At 45.2% G+C, this 15,284-nt stretch overlaps 1 pseudogene; it reads left to right on the top strand.

Moving 5' to 3' along the window:
• Positions 1–2: 2 nt before the first annotated feature.
• Positions 3–10,607, top strand: LOC141020559 (uncharacterized; annotated as a pseudogene).
• The last annotated feature ends 4,677 nt before the right edge of the window (positions 10,608–15,284 follow it).

Below are 15,284 nucleotides of genomic sequence, written 5' to 3'. Positions count from 1 at the left end.
AGATGCACAGGACAGGAGCAGATCTAAACGCACCAGCCACTATAGAGACACTGTTGTCATATGTGGGAAGCAACCTACTATTCGACGCCGCCACCAGATTCGCCCCGCCATATAATTCAATATCGACTTTCACTAGTGCTAATAACCTTGTGTTATGCAATGGTAGCATATACCAAATGTGGAGGAATGCAGCCTGCATGGTTAGTTTGCAGCTGCCAGGAGGGTGTCGTTGCCTTGTAGAACATGACAAAGTATTTGTTCTGAGGTATGACCCCCAGCGCCGACCATGTTGGGACGTTGTGGCCGACTTAAGGGGACACTCAGTGTTTTTTGGGAGGAACAATGCAGTGTCGATATATGCGGAAGGTGTTCTGGGACTCAAGGGTGATTGTGTGTACTAGATCGGTGGGAGAGGTAGGGATTGGGGCATGGTGTATGACATGAAAACTTGCATGTCAACACCTTGCATTCCCCTCATGGATGGTGTCGTTCCGGGGTGTCCACAAAGCACAATCTGCTGGTACTTTATAAGCAATGAATGAAAGAAGAGTTTACCAGATCCAAGCAAGGGCCCATGCTTAATCTGGAAAAGAAGTGATGTGTCACTTGGGTAGCTTGACGACATAGTGATAAGGACCACCAACCACATTGGTGGAAGTGATGTTGTACCGTCGTTAAAGGGTTTTGTTCGTGTTTGTTTATACTACATTCGAAGTTTATTTAATTCATGTGGAATCGTCGGCCTATCATTTGATAAACCGTTCCCTACATTTGAAGTAATCAAGCTAAATTTAACTTAACTTTAAACAATTGGATCCAAAAAAGCCCCTCGCCGAACAATTGATAAACTGGGGTTTGGTTTACTATCACTCCAGCAACCCATCATCAACAAACTGATTCCACAATTCCTTCCCCTAGGCCCAAATATGGTGAAGTGCCATGCGATTGATGTTCTCATAACACCACTAGAGGAAGAACAACACAACATATAATCAAAACATTGAATGGTAATCTACTTCACATGACAACTATCAATAAGACTTTTCGCATGTCCTCAAGAACTAATGGATCAACTCACAAGACATCATATGGATAACGATTAGTAGGTATGAATATATGAGGAACAATCTGAACATAACAATCTTTCACAAATAATTGTCCTATGCATCAACTACAAGCGTGTAATCAACACATAAAATAATCATAGGTACCAATATGAACTTTGACACAAATATTGAGCAAGAGGGACGATCTAGGGTTCGAAGATGAGATGGTGCTGATAAAGATGTTGATGGAGAAGATGATCCGGATGATGAATAGAGTGCATGTGATCCCGACGATGAACATGAAAGTTTCTCCGGTAGAGTCGCTCCTCGATGCTCGTCATCGGCCTCCTTCTCCACCTTTCCCTTCATGGTTGACGGTGTCCTGGACTAGGGGGTACTCACCACGTCATCTCCCGACCAGCTGGATCGGGCCGAGGACCGCCATGGCGATTCACTAATGGGCCACTTTAGGCAGCCCATGCCGCATACAAGGAAGACTTCACAAGACTTGGCGCTCAAGCCAAGGACTCTCCGAAAACCCTAGTCCTCTGGTGTGTTATATAAACCGAGGCCAGGCTAGTCAATAGATCAACTTATATTCATTAGAACAATCTCGTGGTAGATACATGTACTCTATACTATCCCCCCATATGAATACAATCAAAAGCAGGATGTAGGGTATTATCTCTTTGAGAGAGCCCGAACCTGGGTAAAACCTTGTGTCCATGTTACCAACGCACCAAGACGCCTAGGTTAGGACCCCTACTACGAGATACGCCGGATATAGAGCCGACAATGGTTATGGCTTCAAAGCTATGAATCGAAGCATGGGACACTGCCTCTGGCAATTGGCCATAGCCACTATGTGAGGTAACGACTGATGTGTTGCTACAATATGATGTTGGCAGCCAGGCGACAAAATGGGAGGGGTGGGGTGGGATAATGCAACTATGGTCACCCCAAACAGGGAATGACACCTCAGCTTGCTAGTACTATGGTCAATGTGTTCTAGGATAGGCACCTTGGTCACCCCGGGCTGGGACCAACGTTGCTATGAGTTGTGACCGACAGAAGAGATGCTGGGACACCACCCGTCGATGTTGCAGGTCGCAGATGGGATATAGGGGGCAGCTTGCAGGGATGCTACGACCACGACTCCCACAGTAGCTGGCTGGAGAGTGTGCTGTTGGAGCGAGAGGGGATGGCGAGCTGCTGCTAGATGTCAGAGGTGTTGCTGTGGCGACAACCCGTGTTTTAAGAACGTTTTTTCCGTCTTAGTTTTTCAGGGAACTACGAGAGATAGAGGAGGGGAGCTGGGACGAAGCGTTTGACTATTGAAATAGCCCACATGACTCGGAATGGACGTCTCTGCTACTTGTGAGCTGCGTTGGGATTTCCTCAAAGAGGAGAGGATGATGCAGTACAGTAGAGATAAGTATTTCCCTCGGTTATGAAACCAAGCTTATCAATCCAGTAGGAGAACCAAGCAACACTATGTAAACGGCACCCGCACACAAACAACAAATACTTGCAACCAACGCGTAGAGGGGTTGTCAATCCCACAACGGTTACGAGCAAGATAACTTGTATAGTTTTTGATAGATAGATTGAACAAAAATACAAAATAAAATACATAAAAAATTTGTAGCAAGGTATTTTTAGTTTTAATATATGATAAAAGATAGACCCGGGGGCCATAGTTTTCACTAGAGGCTTCTCTTGAGAAAAATAACATATGGTTGGTAAACCAATTACTGTGGGGCAATCTATCTATTATATTACTAAAACAATAGAAAACGTAGGGCTGAGATGTAATAATAGGAAAATAGTAAAAAAGAATGGCTGCGATATGCATGAGAGAAGTACCTATATGCATGTCTTCTTATCGCACACGTTTCCAGCCTAAAAGGGATGAGTCGGAGTAAAGAAAAAAAATTGCTAGGCTCATGCGAGTGGCAAGCTGAAGTCCGGACCACTTACATATATGTGTCTTTGCTCATCTCATTGTTAAGCGCTAATGAAAGGTATTGCCTCCGGGACCTCCTATGCGCCGCTCGTTGCGGCAAAGAGGTGGCGTTTCGCATAGGGCGACTCACGTGGGCCGGCCCATTTCCAGTGCACGGGGTGGCAGGCGTTGGCGACATGAAAAAAAGAAGAGACACAGGGCGCGGGCAGTGGGGTTCGAACACGCGACCGTGAAGTGGGATGCGCACGTTGCTAGCCACTGCGACATGTGGGTTCTACTGTCAAATTGGCAACGCTACAGTAGAAGTAAACGACAGCGGCAAACTGGTAACACAACTCCACCATCATTACTTTGATTAGGTGTCTAAAATGGCAGCCCCGTGTATATGAAAAAAATTAAAATGGCAGCCCCGATTCGCTTGCCACAAACATGACTTTCTTTTCGGAAAAAGTAAAAAAATATAAACACGAAATTTTTCTAACTTCTGAACAAATTTATAAAAAGTCGAACGTTTTGTGAAACCCAAGCATTTTTTGAAAAAAAGGAACAAAATTCAAAGGGAGAACATTTTTTAAAATGATGAACAAAATTTTGAAAATGCGAACATTTTTTGACAAAACAAGAACAAAAATTAACAAAGCAAAATTTTTGAAATCAATTAAAATATATCAAAATGCGAACATTTTTTGATATTACCTAAAATGTTTATGAATTCATGAAAACATGGATTTTTTTGTTCGTGAACATATTTTGAAAGTGAAATTGCCGAACATTTTTTAAATTTGTGCACAAAAATTCAAAGGCGAACATTTTTTGAGATCCTCGGAAAAAATTGTTATTTAGCGAACAAAATTTTGAAAACATGAACAGAACACTATTTGAATTTGCGAACAAATTTTGAAGTGGGAACATATTTTGAAACTTGCAAACATTTTCTGAATGTGTGAACAAATTAAAATGCAACATTTTTTAAATTTGAAATTCTACACTTTTTGAATTTTCCATCATTTTTGTAAATTGAAAAATAAATATTAGAATTCTACATTATTGGAATTTCTGAACAAAATTTCAAAATTGGAACATTTTAGAAAAACGAGCAAAATTTTAAAAATGTGAACATTTTTTACAAATTCTGAAGATATGTTGGAAAATAAAAGTGAGAATGGTATAAAATGGAAAGAAAAGAAAAAACGAAACAAAGAAAATAAATAGAAGGAAAGAAAAAGAAAAAAGAACAAAAGATAGAATAGGAAAAATAAACAGGAAAAAAAGAAAAAGAAACAGAAAATGGAAAAACGAAAAAGAAGGAAAAGAAAAATAAAACACAATGTAAAGCCAAAAAACCGAAAAGAAAAGAACACAGGAAAAAACCCGGTTTAGGGAACCTTCTAGAAGGTTCCTAAAACCGGTTGGCCGCACCTGCGTAAAACTCGAAGTGGGCCGGCCCATGTTTGTCGCTCGCATCGCTGCCCCTGTGCGGTATCCCGACAGTTTACCGCAGCGAGCGGCGAATAGGGATTTCCATTGCCTCCAGCCTAATTTGATATTTGTGGGCCAAGTACAAGTTTTTTTTGGCTGGGTGGGCCAAGTACAAGATGAAGCCCAGAAAAAATATGTACTTTTTTCAGTCTCCACTACAATTCGTGCTAACCAATGGATGCCAGCAGTTCCTAATCTATTTGTCTCAAAAAAAAAAAAGCAGTTCCAAATCTGCATTAACGAGCTACACCAATTTTGGATTCTCAAAAAAAAGGTACACCAATTTCGTACGCCAATTTCAGCAGGAAAGTAAAGGACCAACCTTAATTTGTGCACACGTTCAACTTTTTGACATAAAAGATGGTAGCAAGCATAATGTTTTTTTCCACATTAGCCACGTGCATAGGTTCTAATTGTCAAGTAATTTAGTTATTAGGAGCATGTAGTGAATGGAGCGACAAGAAAAAATATGGCTGTGCAATTTTTGAAAATAATAGATGGAGATAATTTCCTTATGTGGATGAACCGGTGCTTACGTGATGTTTTTACTAGAACAAAACTCCTACTTATGATTAACCACCTCGCAAGCATCCGCAACTACGAGAAAAGTATTATTTGGATCCAAGTCAGTCCCTTACGAAGTAGCGCATAAACTAGGGTTTAAGCTTCTGTCACTCTCGCAACCCATCATCTAATAACTGCTCCACAATGCATTCCCTTAGGCCCAAGTATGGTGAAGTGTCATGTAGTCGACGTTCACGTGACACCACTAAGGGAATCACTACATACATACATACATATCAAGTTCACATGATTACTTGCAACAAGATTTCTCCCGTGACCTCAAGAACCAAAGTAACTACTCACAAATGATAACCAAGCTCATGATCAGAGGGATATTAAATAGCATAATGTATCTGAACATATAATCTTCCACCAAATAAACCATATAGAAATCAACTACAACATGTAATCAACACTACTACTCACCCACAAGCACCAATCTAAGGTTCCGGTACAAATTGAACACAAGATATGAACTAGGGTTTGAGAGGAGATGGTGTTGTTGAAGATGTTGATGGAGATTGCCCTGCCCAAAATTGGAGAGTTGTTGGTGACGATGATGATGATGATTTCACCCTCCGGGAGGGAAGTTCCCCCGGCAGAATCGCTCCGCCGGAGGGCAAAAGTGCTCCTGCCCAAGTTCCGCCTCGAGATGGCGGCGCTTCATCCCTAAAGTCCTCTCCTGATATTTTCTAGGTCAAAATGACTTATATACCAGAAGATGGGCACCGGAGGTGGGCTGAGCAGGGCACAACCCACCAGGGCGCGCCTAGGCTCCCTGGCGCACCCAGGTGGGTTGTGCCCACCTCGTGGGCCCCTCTGGTGGTTATTTGCACTACAAAAAAAGACACATCCGTGACATTTTGGGCCGAATGAATTTTTTTGTCATGCTTTCACTGTCTTCACCTCGGGGGGAAACTGCTTCTTACCCCCGGTATTCGGCTGACGGGGCTCGTCATCGTCTTCGCTTGGAGGCCCTTTTCCCTTGTGCTCGGTATTTAACTTACATGCCTGTTTGAAAACCCAATAGTTCCTGTTGGTATGATTTGCGGGGTTATCGGGTGTGCCATGAATCTGACAGGGCCTCTCAAGGATTTTATCTAAGTTGGATGGCCCGTTTTGTTGCCTTTGAAAGGTTTCTTCCGCTGACCGGACTTGGGACCGCTGAATCCGGCATTGACTGTCGTATCATCTGCGTCATCATCATTGTTGTTATTACGACGTTTGTTTTTATTGCGGCCAGGTTTACCGTTGCCGCCCCGCACCTCGGAGGTGCCAGGATCACCTGAACTGTTGATTCTACGAGCCAACCATCTGTCTTCACCCACACAGAAGCGGGTCATAAGTGCCGTTAAGGCTGCCATTGTGACGCCCCCGATTTGACCGTACACTAATCATGCACGCAAATGTGTACGATCAAGATCAGGGACTCACGGGAAGATATCACAACACAACTCTAAAACATAAATAAGTCATACAAGCATCATAATACAAGCCAGGGGCCTCGAGGGCTCGAATACAAGTGCTCGATCACAGACGAGTCAGCGGAAGCAACAATATCTGAGTACAGACATAAGTTAAACAAGTTTGCCTTAAGAAGGCTAGCACAAAAGTAGCAACGATCGAAAAGGCAAGGCCTCCTGCCTGGGACCTCCTAACTACTCCTCGAAGCCGAACTCCATGTAGAATCATCCTCGGGATCTCTAGCTCCTGGACTCCAGCATCTGGTTGCGACAATCAGGTATAGAAAGGGGAAAAGAGGGAGAAAAGCAACCGTGAGTACTCATCCAAAGTACTCGCAAGCAAGGAGCTACACTACATATGCATGGGTATATGTGTAAAGGGCCATATCAGTGGACTGAACTACAGAATGCCAGAATAAGGGGGGATAGCTAGTCTTGTCGAAGACTACGCTTCTGGCCACCTCCATCTTGCAGCATGTAGAAGAGAGTAGATGGTAAGTTCACCAAGTAGCATCGTATAGCATAAACCTACCCGGCGATCCCCTCCTCGTCGCCCTGTTAGAGAGCGATCACCGGGTTATATCTGGCACTTGGAAGGGTGTGTTTTATTAAGTATCCAGTTCTAGTTGTCATAAGGTCAAGGTACAACTCCGGGTCGTCCTTTTACCGAGGGACACGGCTATTCGAATAGATAAACTTCCCTGCAGGGGTGCACCACATAACCCAACACGGTCGATCCCATTTGGCCGGACACACTTTTCTGGGTCATGCCCGGCCTCGGAAGATCAACACGTCGCAGCCCCACCTAAGCACAACAGAGAGGTCAGCACGCCGGTCTAACCCTATGCGCGCAGGGGTCTGGGCCCATCGCCCTATGCACACCTGCACGTTGCGTACGCGGCCGGAAGCAGACCTAGCCTAGTGGCGTTCCAGTCCAATCCGGCGCGCGCCACTCAGTCGCTGACGTCACGAAGGCTTCGGCTGATACCACGACGCCGGGATACCCATAACTACTCCCACGTAGATGGTTAGTGCGTATAGACCAAATGGCCAGACTCAGATCAAATACCAAGAACTCGTTAAGCGTGTTATGTCGAAGTAACCGCGGACGCCGTCCAGGGCCAGGCCCACCTCTCACCTAGGCGGTCTCAACCTGCCCTGTCGCTCCGCCACAAAGATCCACTTGCGGGTACTCCTACGAGCCGACCCGACTTTATTTACCACATGTGTCATGTATAGAGTATATAAGTATATACCCGTGATCACCGCCCAGGTGATCACGGCCCGATAGTATAGCACAGCAGACGGACAAGAATGTAGGGCCACTGATGGAAAACTAGCATCCTATACTAAGCATGTAGGATTGCAGGTAAAGGTAACAACAGTAGTAGCAAGGGTAGGCTATGCATCAGGATAGGATATCGGAAAGCAGTAACATGCTACACTACTTTAATGCAAGCAGTATAGAGAAGAATAGGCGATATCTGGTGATCAGGGGGGGCTTGCCTGGTTGCTCTGGCAAGGAGGGGTCGTCAACTCCGTAATCGAACTGGGCAGCAGCAGCGTCGGTCTAGTAGTCTACCGGAGAGAAGAGGGGGAAGAAATAGTAAATATAAAGCAACCATAGCATCCCAAAGCATAACGTGGTAATACGACGTGTCGGGTGTGACCTAACGCATGTCTACACGAATAGGTGAAGGGGGAAATTCAACCGGGAATGTTTTCCCGGTTCCAGACCTATGCTAGACAGATGACCGGAGGGGAAAGTTCCATGTTCAGCATACTAGAGGCATGTGACAAATGAACGGACCGCGTATTCGGATTCGTTGGATTTTTCTGAGCAACTTTCATATAGAAAACATTTTCATCCGAGCTACGGATTATTTTATATGATTTTTGAAAGATTTAACAATATTCTGGAATTATTTATATTAACAGAAAAGGAATATGACGTCAGCATTGCGTGGGGATGACGTCAGCAGTCAACAGACTCGCTGACCAGGGTCAAACCGGGCCTGTGGGTCCAGTGGGACCCACATGTCAGCCTCTGTTAGTCTAACAGCAATTTAAACTAAACTAACAGTCTAATTAGAGGGGTGGGCCCCATATGTCAGTGAGTGTTTAGGCTAGTATAGTTACTTGTTTTTTTAAAACGTTTATTAAACTAATTATCAGAGCGGGGGCCCACATGTCTGTGACAGAAGCCGGCCCAGTCAGCGTTGACCACAGTCAACTGGTCAAAGTGGGGCTCCTGGGCCCACCAGTCAGTGGCTGGGGCCTGCCCAGTCAGCAGTTGACCAAAGTCAACAGGGCAGCCGGGTCCCAGGGGCCCACGGGTCAGCGACCGGGGGGGGCCTAGGCGGTGCCACGTAGGCGGGGCGCCGGAGAGAGCTCCGGCGAGCCTCTCCCGCGGCGGCTCATCGCCGGAGACGGCCGGAAAAATGCTACAGGGCACGGGGGTAGGTGCGGCTAGGCGCGTTCGATCGGGCGTTCGACGCCGCATCCACCTACGGTGGCGGCGCGGCCCGTAATAGGCTAGAACGACGACGGCGAGAGGTGGGGCGGTCGCCGGAGTTCGGCCGCTTTCTGGTTTGGCGCTACGGGGCACCAAAACGTGCGTGGTTTGCGGCTACAGCTAGCTGGCGATGCGGCGCGTCCGATGGAGCAAGCAGCAGGGGCGGGGATGGCCGGAGTGGCACCGGCGACAAGCCGTGGCGGCGGTGAGCTACGGGCCTCGTCGGGGACGGTGCTACGGTGCGCGCGCGGGTGAAATAAACAGCTAGGCGTGGTCTACGCAGTGCGACGAGGCCAATGAGCAGCAGCGCGCGTCCAAATGGTCGCCGGAACGACGCCGGCGACGTGCTATGCGGTGGCGAGCTTGGGCAAGTCGAGGACGACGGCTAAAGGGAGTAAACGGCGACGGAAGAGGGCTAGGAGGGATAAGAGGCTCACATTGAGCCTGCAGGTGTGCGAGAGTGAGCTCGGGGGAGGCTCGAGGCGGCGAAACGGGGCGGCGATCGACGGCGGCCGTGCGGGGAAGACGAGCTCGGGGAGGTCGTTGCAGTGGCTCCAAGCTTCAACGGAGAGGCGGAGGTGATGTAGTCGAGGGCGGCGACGGCGTACGACACGGCAAAGTGGCGATTGGGGCACGGTGGCCGCGGGATCGAGCGGAGGGCGGCGACGGGGGCGCTCGGGCAGTGGGGAGAAAGGGCGAGCGCGGGCGAGGGAGAGAGGGGAGGAGGGGGATCTGATGTGGGTTAGGGTTTGGGCGAGAGAGAGGGAGAGCGTCGGGGGCTGATCTCATCCACCCGCGCCGCAGCAGTGCGCGGGGGCGAGTGCCCCGCGGCCATGGAGGCTCGGCCTTCTCCTGTTCCAGGAGGAGGACGAAAGGCTGAGGTAGGTGGGCTGGGCTGGCACTGTTGGCTAGCTGGGCCGGTTGGTCCAGCGTGCGTATGGGGGGGGGTTCCTTTTTCTTCTGTTTTGTTTTTCTTACTCTTTATTTATTCTTTTCTATTTTGGCTAATTGTTTGGGCACCAAATGAGTTTTGTAAAATATGAGAGCTGGCCCACAAATCACAGCACAATATATTCTACCACCAAAAACTAGTTTGGGGTAAATATCATTTCATAATTCTTTTGTATTAATAAAGAGGTTATTAAATAATATTTTCAGCCACTGTTTGAGGCTGTTTAAGTCACTTAACAAATTTCATTAATGTTGTTTACAATTTTATCATAGCCTCTGATTTAACTACTATTTATTGAACATTTTAGTCTTAATATTTGAAAACTTTTATTGTTTGCTTGATTTTGAATTTTGAATTATAATCGGTTTCGAACTAACACCAGATTAATAACAGTAATCATGGTGACGTGGCATTGTTAACAGAGGTTTACTGTAGCTTAATTATCCAGGCGTCACAATTCTCCTCCACTACAAGAAATCTCGTCCCGAGATTTAAGCGGTGGAGTAAGGGAGGAAAGTGTTGGTAGCGAAAACCTAACGAGTCTTCTCGGTCTTGGCTGCCCTTTCGAAGAGGTTGATCCCTTTTGTTGATGTCTTTAATTCTCTGCTTCAGGTCATCATGATGAAGTCGTGATCCTTTCTTCGGAGTTTTCATTGTACATATGACGGACAAGGGGTAACTTCGGAAAAACGGACCTCCGAAAGGTTAACTATCTGGTTGATAAAATCGGGGGAAGGTGGAAAGTAACTCTCGAATTGAAACTTAAGAAAATATCGAGAGCAAAGTATGAAGGTAGCATGAGAAGTTTCGAGCGGGCATGCAATCGTTCGTTGCCTGAAACGAAGTGTGAAAAGGGTTCAGAGCAACGAGAATAACATGGTGTTTGATTCCAGGATGAATAATGGTATAGATTTTAGCTCGTGAATCACATACGAAGCTAGGTGCACAGGATACATTAGAATCCGGGTTGTAAAGAAGAGTCAGGTTTCGATCCTGTGGAACTGTGGGTTATGGGCCCACCATGTGGGTTAAAAGTAGGAAGGGCGGTGACATCTTGCACGATCATGATAGCAAGGCATGTCAGAGGGTAGCCTGTCAGTTATATGTCAGCCACATCGTCGGTACCAAGGGCGAGGGACGAAGAGAACCATTTTCCTGCGCGTTGAAACAAGGCGGACCATTAGGCAAAGTTCTCGTCCATCGGTGGTTACCGAAATGTCACCAACAATAGTAACAGGGTCTTACTGACAGAGTTGTACACCAAGGTGTTTACATAAGCAGGAGAATATTACTGCTTAGATCATATAGATCAACAGAAAGGTTAAAACAAACAATGGAAAGGAAATTATGATTATCAGATTAAACAGAAGAATGGAAAGGAAAATGTGTTTAAACACATATTTCAAAGGTATATCCTTCCCAAGGACAAGCTGAGCATGATATTCATGACAGGATATAATGTAGAAAACTCTTTAGGTAGGGAGAGAAATTTCATGACATTACCCATACAACGGTGTTTGGATAATTGAGCAGGAAACATTTAGCATTGGGCTTCAAATGTTCCTGTTGAAAATCGGAGTACCATAGACATGCTTCGAGATAGCATTGACATGGTCAACAGGTGAAGATCAGACTTTGGAAATAAAAAGGATCCATCAGGAACAACTTATAGAATAAGTCTTACAATTTCCTCATGGAAGAACAGCTAACCTTACTAAAAGGGAAAACTTATAACAATAGGTCCTCTGGCCAGGTGTGTTAGGCATGACATCACCTTACCGGGTCATGAATAGACCAATGTTACAACTCTTGGAAATATGTTCCAACCATCATATCTGACCGAGATTCAGATCTGATTGGTGTCAGGATAACTCAAACTCAGGATGCCTGAGAAGAAAGGTGCAACACGAATTGTCGAGATGACATTGTAAGATTCTCGGGAAATGAACTATGAAAGCAAGTTCCGAAACAAGAGTTCATCATTAAATCAAGGGGAGGTGAGGAGGTGACTGATTGACTCAACGACAATCCATTGAGATTTCCAAAAGATGGATTTCCACAACTATGTGACCAAGGAGATAACATTAGCTAGATCGAATGATATAATGAGGTATGCTCGAGGAAAACATACCCAATTAAACATTGGTGGAAAGCTGCACCCAAAATATGGGCTTAGGTAGCATGATCAATGTTGGAACGGTGATTCGATAACCAATATTCTAAGCATGAACTATCGACCATTAACTCCAAAGCAATAGGATTGCTAGAAGTTTTGAATTCACGCATCCTAGTTCAATTATCGGTATTCAGGTTAGAAACAACACGGGGATCAGAAAACAAATGGAGATGGCGAGAAGTATTACTATATCAAGAATTCTCAAGAGGTGGAGAAATTCTTACAATATCCTTGACATAAAAGATGGTAATACTCCAAGGTAGAACATAACATAAGCTGGTTAGCAAGGAGCTCCATAACATGATCAAGTTTGTGATGAAAGGAATGTAAGGATGTTGTCGATGGTAACTCAAATTACCAAGGAACGAGGATGGCACTTATCATCAAGAATTCCATTGATATCCTGGAAGGAGTCAAAATGCTGATGATGATCACGACATTTTGTTGTCGAGGGGATCCACGAAGAAGCAATTGATCAGCGACTGCATCAAGCAAAAGGAATGATGCAACAAAAGATTATTGGAGCCATAGATACTACACAAACTCAGGGTCAAGTTTGTTGTTCGAGGTGAAACGATATGACGAGGAAAATCGACGTAAGCTTAGCTCATCGTCGAAAGTGGTGCTCCGGGAATAAGGACCAGGTAGCACAGTTAAAATCATCAAGATAATGATATAGCCAAACAGGCTAGGAATGGCGTGATCGGGTACAAACTCGTACTTAAAGAAGATTACTAAGAGTTGTTGAACCGGAGTGCGGACTCGGTTCAGTTATCGGTGTCTTTGCGTGATTAATAACTCAGAGCCCGTGGAAAATTGGAATCAGTGAGAATGTAGCACTTGATGAAGAACTCATAAGAAGTTATGCAGTTCCATGATAATCTCGAGATACCAGGGGGTAATACTCGACGACAGATCAAGGTAGAGGTTGGACTAGGGTATTGCTCTGCAGAAGACAAGTGCTCAAACTTGCACGAGAAACGGAATCAAGGAGGAACATGCTCGGAACCACGATTGCAAAGGATCAATTCACCGATACCAGATGATATTATACCAGGGAAATAGTTATTATTATAAGAAGCTTCCATGATAGGATCTACATCATGTCCATGGGCATGAACACAAAGGTTCAAGGTCGACTCCCACTTCTCCAATGCATAACCTTTCATTCACTTCTCATTTTTCAAAGAAGTTGTAGTGTTGAAATTTTATCTGGCAAAATACCAGAAGAGTATGACTCATGAAAACTTTCGAGTTCACACATATTATGGAAGGCATAGGTTCAACCCATCGGGGCATCGTGGAAACATATACCACAAACTTCGGAGTAAATAATACAAGCTCGAAAGTAGAGCATGGTTCACAAAGCAGAGGATACAATTTACCAAAGGCATCATGTATCCGAGGAAAAGCTCACAAGGTTATTCAGTAGGAAGGACACTGTCGGATAAAATCCAACAAAGGAACCGATGGTCCATAAGGGATCTGATGTGAGCATCGGTACTCAACCAGAGGAAGAAGAATGCAAGGAGATCTGATTATAGAAACAACTGACTAACTCAAAGTTCAAATGCAAAAGAATTATGATTTCCAAATCAGGGGGTTAGAAGCAACGCTCTGATCAAGGATGGATAAGTTGAGTAGGCTTAGGGGTACAATCGATGGCAATTTGATAGGTTGAGATCCAGCTCATGTTAAAAATGAGGTCGGAGCCGGAAGGATGAATTCTAGGATCTGATTGAGGATTGCGAGCATTCGCAACATATTGAATCAATGGACTCAAAAAGATAATGACAAGGGGTGCCAATAAGATTTCGAGACTTATGGGATTAATCATAATGCTAGTAAGCAAGAATTTCAAGAGCAATAGGCTCCTGAGGATTTTCGGAAGATCGAATGGTATTCTGAACACTTTTGTGATATACTTGAATCCACTGGGGATGAGCGGATACTCGGTAAGTGCGAGAATTATCCGTAGGGGTATTCAGGTGACAAAGAACAGCAAGGCAGTAAGCTCAATGATTCTCGGAACAACAGAGATAATTTCGGGGTATCTTGTAATAACAAGATCAACTGGGAAACATTGTATGAATGACGAGTATACGCGGTTATCCATAGGAGTTTATCGAGGAAAGGGAATTGCAAAAGCGATGAACACAAGTTCTCGGGTTTTCAGCGGAGAGTATCTTCAGGGTCTTCACGTGCAGCAGCCGATCATCAGTAATAAGGGGCTCTCCGGGTGAAAGCGATAACGAGATCCTAATGTTAGATTTAGCAAAATTCACTTAACCCGAATAGGAGAGAGTTCAGAGTCCCAGAGTATAGACAAGGAGTAAAAGATCCTAATACCACCCAATGGCAACGTGGGCCCGTAAGCCACACAGCCATGTTAGTAAAAGTTTTGTAAAGGCTAGACTCGACTTCGGCCAAGGAGTTAGGAAGGGGGATTCCTACAGGCAGTTGGCTCTGATACCAACTTGTGACGCCCCCGATTTGACCGTACACTAATCATGCACGCAAATGTGTACGATCAAGATCAGGGACTCACGGGAAGATATCACAACACAACTCTAAAACATAAATAAGTCATACAAGCATCATAATACAAGCCAGGGGCCTCGAGGGCTCGAATACAAGTGCTCGATCACAGACGAGTCAGCGGAAGCAACAATATCTGAGTACAGACATAAGTTAAACAAGTTTGCCTTAAGAAGGCTAGCACAAAAGTAGCAACGATCGAAAAGGCAAGGCCTCCTGCCTGGGACCTCCTAACTACTCCTTGAAGCCGAACTCCATGTAGAATCATCCTCGGGATCTCTAGCTCCTGGACTCCAGCATCTGGTTGCGACAATCAGGTATAGAAAGGGGAAAAGAGGGAGAAAAGCAACCGTGAGTACTCATCCAAAGTACTCGCAAGCAAGGAGCTACACTACATATGCATGGGTATATGTGTAAAGGGCCATATCAGTGGACTGAACTGCAGAATGCCAGAATAAGGGGGGATAGCTAGTCCTGTCGAAGACTACGCTTCTGGCCACCTCCATCTTGCAGCATGTAGAAGAGAGTAGATGGTAAGTTCACCAAGTAGCATCGTATAGCATAAACCTACCCGGCGATCCCTTC

This window comes from Aegilops tauschii, chromosome 3, assembly GCF_002575655.3.
Source record: "Aegilops tauschii subsp. strangulata cultivar AL8/78 chromosome 3, Aet v6.0, whole genome shotgun sequence".
Taxonomy (NCBI): Eukaryota; Viridiplantae; Streptophyta; class Magnoliopsida; order Poales; family Poaceae; genus Aegilops; species Aegilops tauschii.
The sequence above is the reverse complement of the archived record's forward strand: the minus strand, read 5'-3'. Positions and strand labels throughout refer to the sequence as shown.